We start from the raw sequence: 17,861 nt of genomic DNA, 5'->3' as shown, positions 1-17,861 counted from the left end.
GTCAAACTGATCACAAGAACGGTGAGCAAAAATCCCAGAACCACACGGGGGGGACCTAGTGAATGACCTGCAGAGAGCTGGGACCAAAGTAACAAAGCCTACCATCAGTAACACACTACGCCGCCGGGGACTCAAATCCTGCAGTGCCAGACGTGTCCCCCTGCTTAAGCCAGTACATGTCCAGGCCCGTCTGAAGTTTGCTAGAGTGCATTTGGATGATCCAGAAGAGGATTGGGAGAATGTCATATGGTCAGATGAAACCAAAATATAACTTTTTGGTAAAAACTCAACTTGTCGTGTTTGGAGGACAAAGAATGCTGAGTTGCATCCAAAGAACACCATACCTACTGTGAAGCATGGGGGTGGAAACTTCATGCTTTGGGGCTGTTTTTCTGCAAAGGGACCAGGACGACTGATCCGTGTAAAGGAAAGAATGAATGGGGCCATGTATCGTGAGATTTTGAGTGAAAACCTCCTTCCATCAGCAAGGGCATTGAAGATGAAACGTGGCTGGGTCTTTTAGCATGACAATGATCCCAAACACACCGCCCGGGCAACAAAGGAGTGGCTTCGTAAGAAGCATTTCAAGGTCCTGGAGTGGCCTAGCCAGTCTCCAGATCTCAACCCCATAGAAAATCTTTGGAGGGAGTTGAAAGTCCGTGTTGCCCAGCGACAGCCCCAAAACATCACTGCTCTAGAGGAGATCTGCATGGAGGAATGGGCCAAAATACCATCAACAGTGTGTGAAAACCTTGTGAAGACTTACAGAAAACGTTTGACCTGTGTCATTGCCAACAAAGGGTATATAACAAAGTATTGAGAAACTTTTGTTATTGACCAAATACTTATTTTCCACCATAATTTGCAAATAAATTCATAAAAAATCCTACAATGTGATTTTTCTGGATTTTTTTTCTTCTCATTTTCTCTGTCATAGTTGACCTATGATGAAAATTACAGGCCTCTCTCATCTTAAGTGGGAGAACTTGCACAATTGGTGGCTGACTAAATACTTTTTTCCCCCACGGTGTGTATATATATATATATATATATATATATATATATATATACACACACACACACACACACAGTATCTCACAAAAGTGAGTACACCCCTCACATTTTTGTAAATATTTGAGTATATCTTTTCATGTGACATCACTGAAGAAATGACACTTTGCTACAATGTAAAGTAGTGAGTGTACAGCTTGTATAACAGTGTAAATTTGCTGTCCCCTCAAAATAACACAACACAGCCATTAATGTCTAAATCGCTGGCAACAAAAGTGAGTACACCCCTAAGTGAAAATGTCAAAATTGGGCCCAAAGTGTCAATATTTTGTGTGGCCACCATCATTTTCCAGCACTGCCTTAACCCTCTTGGGCATGGAGTTCACCAGAGCTTCACAGGTTGCCACTGGAGTCCTCTTCCACTCCGCCATGACGACATCACGGAGCTGGTGGATGTTAGAGACCTTGCACTCCTTCACCTTCCGTTTGAGGATGCCCCACATATACTCAATAGGGTTTAGGTCTGGAGACATGCTTGGCCAGTCCATCACCTTTACCCTCAGCTTCTTTAGCAAGGCAGTGGTCGTCTTTGAGGTGTGTTTGGGGTCGTTATCATGTTGGAATACTGCCCTGCGGCTCAGTCTCCGAAAGGAAGGAGATCATGCTCTGCTTCAGTATGTCACAGTACATGTTGGCATTAATGGTTCCCTCAATGAACTGTAGCTCAAATAAAATAAAATCAAATTGTATTGGTCACATGCGCCGAATACAACAGGTGCAGACATTACAGTGAAATGCTTACTTACAGCCCTTAACCAACAGTGCATTTATTTTAAACAAAAAAAGTAAGAATAAAACAACAACAAAAAAAGTGTTGAGAAAAGAAGAGCAGAAGTAAAATAAAGTGACAGTAGGGAGGCTATATATACAGGGGGGTACCGTTGCAGAGTCAATGTGCGTGGGCACCGGCTAGTTGAGGTAGTTGAGGTAATATGTACATGTGGGTAGAGTTAAAGTGACTATGCATAAATACTTAACAGAGTAGCAGCAGCGTAAAAAGGATGGGGTGGGGGGGGGCAGTGCAAATAGTCCGGGTAGCCATGATTAGCTGTTCAGGAGTCTTATGGCTTGGGGGTAGAAGCTGTTGAGAAGTCTTTTGGACCTAGACTTGGCACTCCGGTACCGCTTGCCATGCGGTAGCAGAGAGAACAGTCTATGACTAGGGTGGCTGGAGTCTTTGACAATTTTGAGGGCCTTCCTCTGACACCGCCTGGTATAGAGGTCCTGGATGGCAGGAAGCTTTGCCCCAGTGATGTACTGGGCCGTACGCACTACCCTCTGTACCCTTAACGGGAACTATCCAGGTGTCTGGTTCTTTGTGTATACACCCACTCAATTGGTTGGTTCTGATGGAGGTTTAAACTTCATGACAGGTGTCCTGTAAAATAATATTTTCAGGTTGCTGCAACATCTGCACTGTAAGTTCTGTTCAGCTTCTTTTACCACTAGAAAATATTTATTTAAACACTGCAGACTGCAGCACAGCCACTTTTCAAAAATGAGCCCGCTCCCATGCCTCCATGATGATTGCATGTCCACATTTCAGACACTTAATGCCCTGAGTACTCATCTGTCAATATATCATACTCAAGAACATAACAGCAATGCAAAGGAGATTCAGGAACTTGTGACTTTCAAGTGTCCTTTATGCACATTTCAGCAACCTTTTTCTGAGTCTGTACTCCTCAGTCACATAAGAACACACTTAAAAAAGCATGAGACAGTGGTATGCCCATACAAAGGTTGTAACTATAGCACAAATGTATACGCTTCTTTTAATTCCCATAAAAGTAGAGTGCATCAAGCGAGTCTTGCGTCAGACTTTGGTAGTGACATTGTCTATGAACATACTCAGAATCTCCAAGCCACCAACTCTAACGTCGCTATTGATGTGGATGAAGAGTGTCCAGTTCAGAGCACAGAAATGCAGGATGATGAGCAGTGTGATACTTCAAAACTAAAAAATCAGCTCAAACTTAATGCAGCATCTTTATTTCTAAAGATGCAGGCTATCCTTCATGTGTCAAACACAGCTTCACAAGAAATAGTTGATCACTTGAATCAGATCTTCTCTTTATCTCAGCCATTGATCAAGGATGCAATTAATGATAAATTGCAGAGACATGGTCACTATCACAGATTCCACACTCAATGAAGTTGTCAGTGCTGTCATGGACTCTAATGTTGTATTTAGTGCAACCTCCAAAGGTGCAGAGTTGTCCTCTTATAAGCAAAGGAAGACATTTATAGAGCACAACTATCCATTGGTAATGCCAGTAGAGTACCATTTAGAAGCACCTGGTCATACCATCATGTATGTTCCAATCCTTCAAATGATTCAGGAGCTGTTTAAAAACACAGATATCCTGAGCAAGATCAGAGAACCAAGCACTGAGCCTGGTTATTATGTGTCATATCGTGATGGCTCTCATTTCCAGGAAAATGAGGTACTCTCAACAGAAGATCTACACCTGGCAATACAGCTATATATTGATGATCTTGAAATCACTAACCCTCTCGGCACATCAGTCACTTGAGCACTTCCACGCTATCACAGGTTTTCCTCCAGATCTACTACACAATCTTTTGGAAGGAATCGTTCCAGTTGAACTTGCACTTTGCATTAGAGAAATGATTCGGCTTAAGCACTTCACTTTAGAGTATTTGATCCAAAAGATCACATCATTCCCATATCAGCACACTGATAAAGTAAATAAACCTCATCCAGTTCCCAAAACATTCATGACCCGGAAAACAATTGGAGGCAACGGGCATGAAAATGCCACGCTGCTCAGACTACTTCCGTTACTTGTAGGCAGTAAAGTACCAGAGGGTAATGTTGCATGGGAGGTTTTGATGGACTTGAAAGAGTTGATGGAATTAGCATTGTGCCCATCATTTTCTGATGAAACATTGGACTATTTTGTTTGCAAAATCAGTGACCACAGACAGATCCTACAAGAGGCTTTCCCTAAGTTTAGGCTTCGTCCTAAACATCACTATGTGGAGCATTACCCCACCTTAGTTAAGTGTTTTGGGTCCCTGGTGCATGTTTGGACAATGCGATTTGAAGCTAAACATCGCTTCTTCAAGAGAGTGGTGCATGATGCTCAAAACTTCAAAAATGTCTTGAAGACACTGGCAATCAGACACCAACACATGATGGCATATCACCTTGGTTCACCATAGTTTTTCAAACCAAAAATGCAAACATCCAGGGTTGACTCTGTTTTGGTTTCAGCTCTACCAGAAGTAGCTCAGGCTCACATTAGAGGACAAACAACTAGTGACACTGTCTATCGTACATCAAAGGTGACCATTGATGGCACAGACTATACCAGTGGCATGTTTGTGTCAGTTGGAATCAGTGGGGGGACTGTCAAAATTTTGCAGACTAACACAGATCTACCTTGTGAATCACAATGTTTATTTTCTCTGTTGTGATTATGACTCCTGATATGTAGAGCATCTTCGATCCTATGAGCTGTCAGCCATACAGGGAAGCCTGTCTATCCACCTGCAATCTGACTTCAATGATACAATCCCACTCTCTGCATACAAGATTGATGGCTTGCTGCTGTTGACTCCCAAGAGGTTCATACAAGTGAGACAAAATTAAGACCACTCACTCTATGGTAAATAATTCTTCATAAAATCATTAATTGTTCATTTATTGGAAAATGTGCTCAATATAATCAATCATTATATAAATCAACAAACCTGCAAACAACAAACCTGCCTGATAAGTTTTGGAGACATGCAGTGTTTGTTTTGCCATACCATTCATTATGTCCGCCAGGGCCTCCTCCGCCCCCCAGGCCGTCGAAGCTTAGATTAAGATCGATTTTATGTCCACGAATCGATTGTCTAAATATGGTAATCGGGACAGCCCTAATCAACATACATGACCTGCATTTTGGAATTGCACTCTTTGGTAACACATTCTAAAGAACATGTCTATAATGCATTAAAAGCACAAATATATCTGGCTAATGTTATGGTAGTTATAATGTACTGTGGAACCCAGGTCTCAGATTTTTCTTTCAACCACTGTCACTTTGGCATGGCGGTATAAAGCATTATGAATGCTGAACAAGTTGGAGGTTGTCATTAATGATTTATTAACATTTAGAAAGCCTTATAAATGCACCATAATGTCTGTGTGCTGATGTGTTTTTAACCTCCAAATCTCTTCTTTTATTAAAGTGATGGCAGCTGAAGCCCCACAAAACATGATCCTTCGTGTCATCGAGGCAGACCGTGTTAGAAAATTAAAACTCAGCTCCCGTCCAGCCTCTGTTGATGCAGTGATTGAGATTCAGTTTGCAATACAAAAATCCAGACTTTGATGGAAAACTCACTTGCCTTGTTGACATCGAGGAGTTACCACAAAAAGCCTGTGTTCATATTTCAGTTAGACAGGATTCCAGTTCTCTTGCATCAACTGATACCCTTTCAGATGTGTCATCCCCAGAACATCTGAGCAGATGGCCTCCAGGTCCTTTACAAATTCCCACATTTGCATTTGACGTTGAGCTGACACTTAGAGATGGGAATGCTGAATTTGAAAAGAATGAGAGACCTCTTCAGTTGTCAAGGGACCAAAAGCACAATATTTTAGACAAACTGGCATCTACCATATATGGTTTTAAGGCTTACCCCAGTGATAAAGAGATAGCAATGGTGGCTGAAGCTCTTGTGAGGAAACACCCATGTTTAAAAGAAGCAGGATCTGACAATGGATGGGATGGCTGGAAGAACAGCATCAAGTTTAAAATGGGCAATTACAGGACCAAGATGAGAAGGGCTGGATGTCAGGAGGTCGCTGTAAATGCTGGGAAAAGAAGCCGAAAAAACCCTGAGAATGAACCTTCACACTCCAACATCAAAAGGCCTAAGTGTGCAGAGGTCAACTTTCTGCCTAACTTTCCTCAAGGAGAGGATCCCTCAAGCCTTGACCTTTTGAGGCAGGCTATTGTCGAGGAAGTAAAGAAGACTGAGAGAAACCTACCCCTTATTAGTAAGATGATGCAGAACACGTTTGCCTTGCGACGACAGACTATTGTAATGTCCTGCCCACCGGTGAAAGAGCTAATGGACCTCTGGCCTGCTCTTCATATGCAGTCTGAGGTAAAATCATCATCAATTTAATAAATAAATTCATTTTGTAGGTTATTTTTTCTGTTTTTATCTTTGCTACTGTATGTCACATTGTGTGTAATGTTGCCTAATTTCATTCATCCTAAAATAAATAATTGCTGTTACTGTCCTTTCCTCAATGGAGGTATATGTAGAGTTCCAACGGATAACTAACCAGAACCTACCTAACACTTTCTATGCCGAGCTTGATCGCCACACTCCTCGTTTGATGGCCTTATTTAGACAGAAAGCTTCCAAAACTGAAAAGACTGCAGATGCTTTGGCAAACATTTTCAAAGTCCATGATACACAGGTGATTATACATTTCACAGGTAGTCTTAGTGTAATGTTGGGAGTTTAATGCTTCAAATAAGCTTTTTAATTCCACAATTGCACCAGTCAGCAGGTTATTAGTGGATTTATGTGCAGATATTGGCAATTAATTAATTAATTAATTAATTAGTTGGGACTGTTTGGAATTGGGTTTGATAAGTAAACTTGTCACAACACTATTTTAATCTTCTTAGGAATTACATGATGTCCACACAAAGGCGTACCACTGTTCTCCATGCCCTTCCTGATTATCTACTAGAGGAAGTCTCTGGATTTTTCAGAACATGTGTGGTAAGTCCCAGTAAAGAGATATCAGGCCTATTGTACTGTAAATTAACAAATTCATATCTTCATTTCATTTCCAACACACTAGAATTTCTGTATATGTACCAGTGTTTCAACTACAAACCTCTGGCAAGATGTTTATAAGTGTGAAGTGTCATTTTGAGCCCATTACAGCATCAAAAAAATCAACTGCAAAGAAAATCAAGTAGCCGTCATTAGCCTCACAGTGGAACACATAAAAGTAATCTCACTTTCTCAGCAACGAGAGCACAACGCAGCAGAATGAACAGGAGTCTTTCAGACTTGTGTATTTATTGTTATTTAAATGACATCCAACTAGGGGTGGAACAGTACACAGAAGTCACGGTTCGGTTCATACCTCGGTTCAGACATCACGGTTCGATTTGGTACAATGGAGGGGGAAAGCAAAACAAAAATGCAGAAGGCACATTTTTTTATTGTGCATGTCTCAGGCTGTCCACTGAGCTAGCTGTAACAGCTTGAAGTGTATAAAGTAAGATGTAAACAGTAAACAAGAAGTACCCTGCATCATCTCCAGACTCCATCTGTAACTTGTAAACAAAATAAGACAATCAGCTAGTAGTGTGCTATAGGAGACAAGCGCTGCTCTCATATGTGAATGCACAGAGCAGGGATGTTAAAAGAGCAGCTTCGGTTACACAGAGCAGTTGACGAGTTTTGGTGTTAGCTTCACACGCTAACGGCGAAGCTAACAGCTAACGGCGGAGCTAACAGCTAACGGCGGAGCAAACAGCGAATCAAACGGGCCTGGAGGCCATTTGTGGTCGAGGCGAGAAGGGATACAGCTACGTCCGTGTTTGGTTGTATTTGGAAGGGACTAGTTTGTTTCATGTGGACTCTTCATTTGGACTGGACTGACTGACTCGACATGTAGGCGGGGCTCGGGAGCTTCAGAGCTAAGGGCAGGGCTACAGATTAGGTGTCCCTAAAGAACCGCTTGTCTAACAGTAGTTCCGCATTACATTCATTAATTTGCACTCAAGTTTTATTTATTTTTATACTGTGTATTCTCCGTGTAAATTCATGTACCGTACCGAGACGCCCGTACCATTTCGGTTCAATACAAATATATGTACCGTTCCACCCCTACATCCAACTGTAATCAAAATTGCCACAGCCATTGTTTCAGTAAATGTGATTAGTATATGTTCTCCCTTTTCATTTTTTAAAGGATGATATGGATGAGCCAGACCTGTGGGATGCATCAGTGGTCCTCCTTACAACAGTCAGTGATGATGCCACAAGCCCAGTTCACTACCACCCAGTGAGAGTCTCTGTCGTCCTAGAGGGTGATGTGGTTGTCAATCTCCCCAGGCTTGCTGATGCCTTCCTGGTAATGTTCGGCCTGATTTATGCACTACATCTCAGCTATCCCAAGGGACTGACAAACACTTTTGAGTTCACACAGAAAATCTTGCTTGGTCTTGATGACTCTAAACTGTCACCCAAGCTGCAGACTCTTAAAAATGAGCTGATGTTGTATGTGTAACTGAAGATCCAAAAAGGAGTGGTGGATTCTGATGGCTCACTCTGTTAGAGCATAATCCATAATGAGAATATGTCATGTCAGGTCCATGTTGAATACTGTTCAACTGTTTATGTTAAAGTTGCTGCTCTACTCAACTGGTTTTCAGCCAAATGGCACAAAGTACACACTGTCTTTGTACATTTTAATGTACATTTTATTGTTGTTAAAACTGAAATTCAGGGTTGAATTAAGTGTTTATATATGGAGGATATTTTTATTCATAATTCAAATTGAAAGGCCAAAGGGAAAACGAAGCGAGATCAAATTAAAAATATTATTATTATACTACACTACTAGGAAAAATCATGCCATAATTAAATTTAAAATGTCAAATTTAAAATACAAAGCTTCAACTGTCAGCTGGAAGTCGTTTCAGACAATCCCACCAGCCGTTGGGCCATGCCTCCTCATTTAAATTGACACCTGTCACTTCTAAATGAAAAGCTTAAATCAAAATGTAAAAGGTGAATCTGAAAATGTCAATGTAAAATGTAAAATTAAAAAGGTAAAATGTCAAATTGAAAATTATAAAAGGGGAAAGGCTAAAATAAAACAATTATATTTTAGATTTTAATTGAAGTATTTCCATTTTAAGCTTTTACATCATACATTTAATTATGGCATGATTTTTCCTAGTAGCGTAGTAAAATAATACTATTAATTTGATCTTGCTTCGTTTTCTCTTTGGACTTTCAATTTGAATCATGAATAAATATATCCTCCATATTTATACACTATGTCATTTTGTTTTTAAAAGGTGTACTATATAGCTTTGGGAAGTACATTTTTATCAGAAAGGAAAGCTCTTCATTGATAAATTTTCATAAATAAATAAACTGTCCTCAAAGTTTCAGGCTACTTTACTTTAGTAACCTTTCTAGTTGGAAACAGTGTTATAGGGACTTTATTTTCTTCTGAGGATGGGATGTTTATTCAGTTATGGAAATAGATCAAATAATGTTTATTATCTTATTAATATTGTTAATTTTGCTTTTTGAGTTTGAATTAATTTTCTAAAACTATACAGTGCACCCTGAAGTTGCTAGATTTGAACCAGATAGCCAAAGGAAGGCTAAACACTGCCTTTGTACATGTTAATGTACCGTTTTGAAATTTTAGCAGTTTTAGTTGTGAAGAATTTACAAGCAATTTGTTTATACATTGCTGCACTGCAAGTTTACAACCAGATGGCCAAAAATGTGCCTTTGTTATTTTTTATTTAATTCTCTTTTTAATTCTTAATTATTTGTATTACTATTATTGTTATATTACTATTATTAAATAGATTGTTTCATTTTGTGCTAAAAGGCACAGGTGTGGGCAAATAATCTTTCTAAACAAATGTTTGGTCACCACCCAAGACTTGCTGATGCCCTCCTGGTAATGTTGTATTATCATTATATCACAAATAGCTTATAAACTGTTATTTTCTTAATGTAATTTTTGCTTTTCTGAGTTTGAATATGTTCTACTATTACATAGTTCATCTTAAAGTATAAACAAAATGCCCAGAAGTAGACTTGTTAATTGTTATTTTTTATTTATGTTTATTTATTTCATATTTTTTTGCTAAAAGACTGGGCAAGGAAAGTTTATACTAAACATCTGAATAGATGATGTTTTTTTGTTTGACCTTTAAGTCAAGAGTACTTATTATTTTTAAGGTAATCAGTTGCCACAAATATTTTAAGTTTGGTGGTAAATTATTTTGAGTTGTAACAAGTCTATATTTTTGAGTTATGGGTAATCAGAAGATAGATTGAAAAAACGAATAAATGTTAAGTTAACTCAGGATATTTATGTTTCATTTTCATGCTTGAAATTATTAAGTTCTCTTGAGAAATTGCAATGAGAAAGATGAATAAATATTCTGAGTAGCATAAACTGAAAATGTTTGAGTTGGCTTAATCAGTAAATTTAATATGAACTCCAAATATATAAGCAATAGTTGCCTTTGCGCATCAGCCTGGGCATCTCGTAATCCATCTTGATTTAAATTTCATGTAAAATGTGTTCCCAACATTGAAAGAATGTTTGTGTGTGATTTTTTTATTCCAGGAAGATGAAGGGGGTGATGTCCTGCAGGACCTAGCAAAACATGTAAGGAAAATCGTTGTTTACATTTACATTATTTAGCAGACGCTCTTATCCAGAGCGACTTACAGTTAGCACATACATTATTTTATCGAACCCACAACCCTGGCGTTGCAAACGCCATGCTCTACCAACTGAGCTACATCCCCTGCCGGCCATTCCCTCCCGTACCCTGGACGACGCTGGGCCAATTGTGTGCCGCCCCGTGGGTCTCCCGGTCGCGGCCGGCTACGACAGAGCCTGGATTCGAACCAGGATCTCTAGTGGCACAGCTAGCACTGCGATGCAGTGCCTTAGACCACTGTGCCGTGTACTAACCTGGGATATTTACGTTAAGGATTATGTTTACCAATCGATGACAGTATTGACTCAATACAGGGTTTGCTTTCCGTTATCCCTAACCGCTCAAATGTCTGACATATAACTGTGCTCGAGAAAGCCACAGGTAGCGTAATGTATTTCAGCAGATTTCGTGCGTTTCTGTGTGAAAAGACACGAATTTATGTGCTACTTAATTTGTGCGAAAAGACACCAATTTAACCAGTAGGCCACACACAACAACCATAAACGGATAGCCTATTTTTCTTTATTTTCTTTATGAATATACAGAAATGTTGTCTTTATTTAATAATGTTTCAAACATTGTAGTTGTATGCCTATGTACTGTTTGAGATTTTCTTAACATAATTAGTGAGAAAATACACATATTTACGTGCAACTTAATTCGTGGGAAAAATTGTTTTATTACATTTACGTCATTTAGCAGACGCTCTTATCCAAAGCGACTTACAGGAGAATTTAGGGTTAAGTGCCTTGCTTAAGGGCACATCGACAGATTTTTCACCTAGTCGGCCCGGGGATTAGAACCAGTGACCTGTCGGTTACTGGCACAACGCTCTTACCCACTAAGCTACCTGCCAACCCTTAATAATGTTAACGCTGTTTTCTATGCTTGATTTCGATTAATACTTAAATACTTTGGGACACTGGTGCACTTTTGGTCAGAAAGGCCCCTTTTTCGTGTAGGCAACAGTACACGATTTTCTTCATAATGCATTTCATATTTCGTAGAGCCTAAATTACACAATTTTCTTCATAATTCATTTAATACATGTTAAAGAGGTTAATGTAAAATAATGAAATTTCGGCTTTCACTTATGGCACTTCCAAGGCCTTTCTATTATGGTTATGTCAATCATATTATATACTTGTTGTAACACGTTCAACCAGTTAGCAAGTCAGAAATGTCCGTTTACAAGTACCGACTAGCACTTGAATGCTGTATTATGCCAACTTCACATTCTCGTGGAAAATGGGAAGTTGTAACTCCCACATGATTGTGTTCAAGTGGTTTTGAAGTCGGAACAATTCTTAAACCAATAAGATTGGCAACAACATTTTCACTATTTCTCACTTGTAATTCCTACTTGTAGGGTCATTCAAGTGAAACTTCCCAGTCGGAACTAGGTATTTCCGATAACTCTGTTAGCACCCTGAACACGACATTAATATGTGTGATCGACAACAGTAGGGTCTGGGTCCCGGCGTGTCCAGTCCCCATACCCATTCCATGGGAGTGAGTGTCAGTAGTCTACTATATGTCCGTGCTATGTGAAGTAAGTATGGTGATTATTATTAAGGTTCTGGTCGTCTGAGATACCAACAAGTAAGGCTATACAACATACAATATCAATAAATATATATTTTCTCCTATTAGTGTATTTGAGTTTGTTCTGTCGTTTCTGGATGATTTAATTGAAATTGCAACCAACTTTCTATGGCTTGTTTTAGATATAGTGATACTGAGAGATTATTTCATTTCAAATAACTGAAAGTGAGAGGTTGTAATTTGAATAAAGGGGGAAATGCCATTACTGAACATGTGGTGATTAGAACAAAATATTTCACTCTTGACTTTGGCGAATATTATCGCGCGGCAGTGTCCTAATGCCTGCGCGCAGTGGACTATTGGCATCGTTTGCCATAGCAGGCTGGCATTAGATTAGAACATAAGATTTCACTCTTGACTTCAGCGAGTATTATTGCGCATAAAGGGCCGGCAGTGTACTGTTGCGCGCACATTGTGCCCTTGCCTGCGCGCATTGTGCAGTTGCATCCGCGCAGTGTACTATTGGCCTCGCTTGCCATAGCAGGCTAGCATTAAATTATAACACAAGATTTCACTCTAGACTTTGGCGACTATTATTGCGTGTGTTCTATTGTTTTGTGCGCGCAGTGTATTATTGCGGGCGCACGCAAATTGTATTGTTTTTTGGCGTACAGTGTGTTTTTTGGGCGCGCAGTGTATTGTTTTGGGCGCGCAGTGTACTGTTTTGGGTGCGCGGTCAAAAAAAAAAAGAAGCAAAGCATCCCTTCCGATAGCCGACAGAGGAGGCCTCCGCAACGGGACAATCGGGGTGGTGGGGAGATGGTGTCCAATCAGCAGATGCCACTGCCGGCTTTATACATTTCACATGGGCATTTCGAGGCTATACTCCGACTGTCTAAGAAGGAAGCTAGCGCCATGACCAGAACCAAGCAAACCGCTCGCAAATCCACCCGTGGCAAAGCCTACAGGATGCAGCTCGCCGCCAAGGCCCAACTGCTAAGGGCCTCTACACTTTCTGTGCCACGTACAGGTAGGCCTACATGTATTATAGATTATAGTGGACTCCAAATTAAATAATGTACTATGTTGCTATTACTGCTTTTAGTGTCTCAAAAGTATTTGAGTGGTCCACAATGTGGATTTTTTAACCTGTTTTGTATTGTCAAATGATGTATCATTGTGAAGTGACATACTTTTTTTTTCTCTGATGGATTGTTATTACTGAAAAAAAACTGCTGTGTCTAGGAAGTTGACTTCTTGCTGATGAATTGTGTATTTAACCTTAATGGATGGATGGATGGATGATTGTTGAGAATGTTTAGGAAATATGTAAATAGTTGAATGTCGTGAGGCCAGGCTCCTATTATATCGTCTAAGAATCGGTAATAAAAGGTGGGTTGGTATGGACATTTGGCCAGTGCCTCTCTCTCCCATTCAGCGTCTCTCTCCCATTCAGCCATGAGTATATTTGCGTATGCATGTGCAAATTTTTTCCCATAGCTGTTCCCGCCACCTGTAGGTAATAGTGATCGTTGAATAAAAAGTTATTGCTAGTAAGGCTGATTTCTAATAGTTGTAGTATTTCTTTGTCCGGTCTAGTGTTAACAGGATATCTCTTGAAAATGTTTCTAACTGCTTGTATTCCTGTTGCTGTATTTATATTAGTGTATAGGCCATCAATATCTATTGTTAATATGTGGGTTTGGGAGAGAACAACTATTGGTCCAATCCTCTCCATGAAGTGATGTGTCCCTAAGATAACTGGGGTGCTTAGTGGAGAGGGGGTTGATATAATAGTCAATGTATTCTGAGATGTTGTAGGACTCACTGTTGCAGTCAGAAGCAATTGGTATCCGGGGGGGAACCTCAAAGGGAACTATCCAGGTGTCTGGTTCTTTGTGTATTTTCGGGAGTAGGTGAAACAGTCTAGGTCGTGGGGTGTCTGGTACAAAGAGAAAGTTCCGTTGTTTAGCAGTGATATGTTTTTCATAGAGGGTTTGAATGATTTGCCTTAATTGTATTTGTGTCTGTAGTTGTATACGGTTGTCTATTGGTTGATAGTGTTTAGTGTTGGATAATTGTCTGTTTGCTTCGTATGTGTATTGGTGTTTATCTATTATAACTATTTTTGATCCTTTGTCTGCTGGTTTCGGTATATTTTGTGGGTTGTTTTTAAGTTGTTTTATGGCCTCTCTTTCTATGTGGGTGAGATTGTCTTTTGTGTCTGTCTGATGTTTGATAAACCAGGTGTAGTTCTGCCCTCTGCGGGGGGATCTGAGGTAGTGGCTGTAAATAATAGCATTTGGAAAAGTGTTTTTTGCTTCTTTATACATGTCTGCCAGCTGTTTGAGGGAGGTCTGGTAGGGATCATGGTACTTGTTGGTTATACCCACCTAGAGAAACACCTGGCAGGTGTCTTTTTCAGAACCTTGGCAAAATGATAAATATTTGCACCTGGGTAGCTGTCGATTTGTATGTTTGGGTTATTGAATGAGGGTATTCTGTTGAGGTTGGAATCTCCTAGTATCAGTGTGGATGCTGTGCCTATGAAGTTCCAGTCTGCCACTGAGATGGCATGGTCCAAGTCCTGTTGACGGGAGGAGATTCTATTGAAGCGAATTAATTGTGATTTCGCTATACCTTTTGAAAGTGTGTTTTGGATGGTAGCTGTGTTTATGGAGTAGAGCATGTGTATCTGTAGGTTTAAAGTATACTTTGGTGAGTAATGTTTTCTGTGTTGCATTGTTTTGGTTGAAGAAGGCTGTTGTATCCAAGATATGTACTTCCATTGGATCTATTGTGTATTTAACTTGAATTGATGCATGGTGATTATTGAGAATATTAATGAAATCTGTGAAACGTGTGCATATGCAGGTGCAAATTTCTTAGCCATAGTTGTTCCCTTCACCTGTAAGTAGTGCCTACCATTAAACCTGAAGTCATTGCTCGTCAGGCTGATCTCTAATAGTTTTAATATGTCGTTGTCCAGTCTATCCCTATCTGGAAACCTATTGAAAAGTGTTCTAACTGCCTCTATCCCTACTACTGTGTTGATATTGGTGAATAAGCTATCTATATCAATTGTATCTATATCAATGGTATACACACACACAAATCAATCAAATCAAATTTTATTGGTCACATGCGCCGAATACAACAGGTGCAGACATTACAGTGAAATGCTTACTTACAGCCCTTAACCAACAGTGCATTTATTTTAAACAAAAAAAGTAAGGATAAAACAACAACAAAAAAAGTGTTAGTGAAAATAAAGTGACAGTAGGGAGGCTATATATACAGGGGGGTACCGTTGCAGAGTCAATGTGCGGGGGCACCGGCTAGTTGAGGTAGTTGAGGTAATATGTACATGTGGGTAGAGTTAAAGTGACTATGCATAAATACTTAACAGAGTAGCAGCAGCGTAAAAAGGATGGGGTGGGGGGGCAGTGCAAATAGTCCGGGTAGCCATGATTAGCTGTTCAGGAGTCTTATGGCTTGGGGGTAGAAGCTGTTGAGAAGTCTTTTGGACCTAGACTTGGCACTCCGGTACCGCTTGCCGTGCGGTAGCAGAGAGAACAGTCTATGACTAGGGTGGCTGGAGTCTTTGACAATTTTGAGGGCCTTCCTCTGACACCGCCTGGTATAGAGGTCCTGGATGGCAGGAAGCTTTGCCCCAGTGATGTACTGGGCCGTACGCACTACCCTCTGTAGTGCCTTGCGGTCAGAGGCTAAGCAGTTGCCATACCAGGCGGTGATGCAACCAGTCAGGATGCTCTCGATGGTGCAGCTGTAGAATTTTTTGAGGATCTGAGGACCCATGCCAAATCTTTTTAGTCTCCTGAGGGGGAATAGGCTTTGTCGTGCCCTCTTCGCGACTGTCTTGGTGTGTTTGGACCATGATAGTTCGTTGGTGATGTGGACACCAAGGAACTTGAAGCTCTCAACCTGTTCCACTACAGCCCCGTCGATGAGAATTGGGGCGTGCTCAGTCCTCTTTTTTTTCCTGTAGTCCACAATCATCTCCTTTGTCTTGGTCACGTTGAGGGAGAGGTTGTTGTCCTGGCACCACACGGCCAGATCTCTGACCTCCTCCCTATAGGCTGTCTCATCGTTGTCGGTGATCAGGCCTACCACTGTTGTGTCGTCGGCAAACTTAATGATGGTGTTGGAGTCGTGCCTGGCCATGCAGTCATGGGTGAACAGAGAGTACAGGAGGGGACTGAGCACGCACCCCTGAGGGGCCCCCGTGTTGAGGATCAGTGTGGCAGATGTGTTGTTACCTACCCTTACCACCTGGGGGCGGCCCGTCAGGAAGTCCAGGATCCAGTTGCAGAGGGAGGTGTTTAGTCCCAGGATCCTTAGCTTAGTGATGAGCTTAGAGGGCACTATGGTGTTGAATGCTGAGCTGTAGTCAATGAATAGCATTCTCACGTAGGTGTTCCTCTTGTCCAGGTGGGAAAGGGCAGTGTGGAGTGCGATAGAGATTGCATCATCTGTGGATCTGTTGGGGCGGTATGCAAATTGGAGTGGGTCTAGGGTTTCTGGGATTATGCTGTTGATGTGAGCCATGACCAGTCTTTCAAAGCACTTCATGGCTACAGACGTCAGTGCTACGGGTCGGTAGTCATTTAGGCAGGTTATCTTAGAGTTCTTGGGCACGGGGACTATGGTGGTCTGCTTGAAACATTTTGGTATTACAGACTCAGTCAGGGACATGTTGAAAATGTCAGTGAAGACACTTGCCAGTTGGTCAGCACATGCTCGGAGTACATGTCCTGGTAATCCGTCTGGCCCTGCGGCCTTGTGAATGTTGACCTGCTTAAAAGTCTTACTCACATCGGCTACGGAGAGCGTGATCACATAGTCATCCGGAGCAGCTGGTGCTCTCATGCATGCTTCAGTGTTGCTTGCCTCGAAGCGAGCATAGAAGTGGTTTAGCTCGTCTGGTAGGCTTGTGTCACTGGGCAGCTCGCGGCTGTGCTTCCCTTTGTAGTCTGTAATAGTTTTCAAGCCCTGCCACATCCGACGAGCGTCAGAGCCAGTGTAGTATGATTCAATCTTAGACCTGTATTGACTCTTTGCCTGTTTGATGGTTCGTCGGAGGTCATAGCGGGATTTCTTATAAGCGTCCGGGTTAGAGTCCCGTTCCTTGAAAGCGGCAGCTCTACCCTTTAGCTCAGTGCGGATGTTTCCTGTAATCCATGGCTTCTGGTTGGGGTATGTACGTACGGTCACTGTGGGGGACGACATCATCGATGCACTTATTGATGAAGCCAGTGACTGATGTGGTGTACTCCTCAATGCTTTCTGAAGAATCTCGGAACATGTTCCAGTCTGTGCTAGCAAAACAGTCCTGTAGCTTAGCATCTGCGTCATCTGACCACTTTTTTATTTACCGAATCACTGGTGCTTCCTGCTTCAGTTTTTGCTTATAAGCAGGAATCAGGAGGATAGAGTTATGGTCAGATTTACCAAATGGAGGGCAAGGGAGAGCTTTGTATGCATCTCTGTGTGTGGAGTAAAGGTGGTCTAGAGTTTTTTTCCCTCTGGTTGCACATTTAACATGCTGGTAGAAATTAGGTAGAACGGATTTAAGTTTCCCTGCATTAAAGTCCCCGGCCACTAGGAACGCTGCATCTGGATGAGCGTTTTCCTGTTGATTAATGGCCTTGTACAACTCATTCAGAGCAATCTTAATGCCAGCATTGGTTTGTGGTGGTAAATAGACAGCTATGAAAAATATAGATGAAAACTTGCTTG

At 41.1% G+C, this 17,861-nt stretch overlaps 1 long non-coding RNA gene across 2 annotated transcripts in view; it reads left to right on the top strand.

The window, feature by feature from the left end:
- The window catches only part of LOC121561370, a 31,850-nt gene extending 21,354 nt beyond the window's left edge, over nt 1-10,496 (top strand). Inside the window, exons 3-8 of one of the 2 annotated variants that reach the window (XR_006657466.1) lie at nt 4,536-4,706; nt 5,278-6,201; nt 6,356-6,523; nt 6,738-6,834; nt 8,042-8,203; nt 10,457-10,496. This is a non-coding gene — a long non-coding RNA (uncharacterized LOC121561370). Of the gene's footprint in view, nt 1-2,466; nt 2,490-4,535; nt 4,707-5,277; nt 6,202-6,355; nt 6,524-6,737; nt 6,835-8,041; nt 8,896-10,456 lie in introns of those variants that run through there. The other variant, XR_006657465.1, reaches the window with a different exon arrangement.
- The last annotated feature ends 7,365 nt before the right edge of the window (nt 10,497-17,861 follow it).

This window comes from Coregonus clupeaformis, chromosome 26, assembly GCF_020615455.1.
Source record: "Coregonus clupeaformis isolate EN_2021a chromosome 26, ASM2061545v1, whole genome shotgun sequence".
NCBI classification, from domain to species: domain Eukaryota; kingdom Metazoa; phylum Chordata; class Actinopteri; order Salmoniformes; family Salmonidae; genus Coregonus; species Coregonus clupeaformis.
Note: the sequence above shows the minus strand (reverse complement) of the source record. Positions and strands in the feature narration are given on the sequence as shown.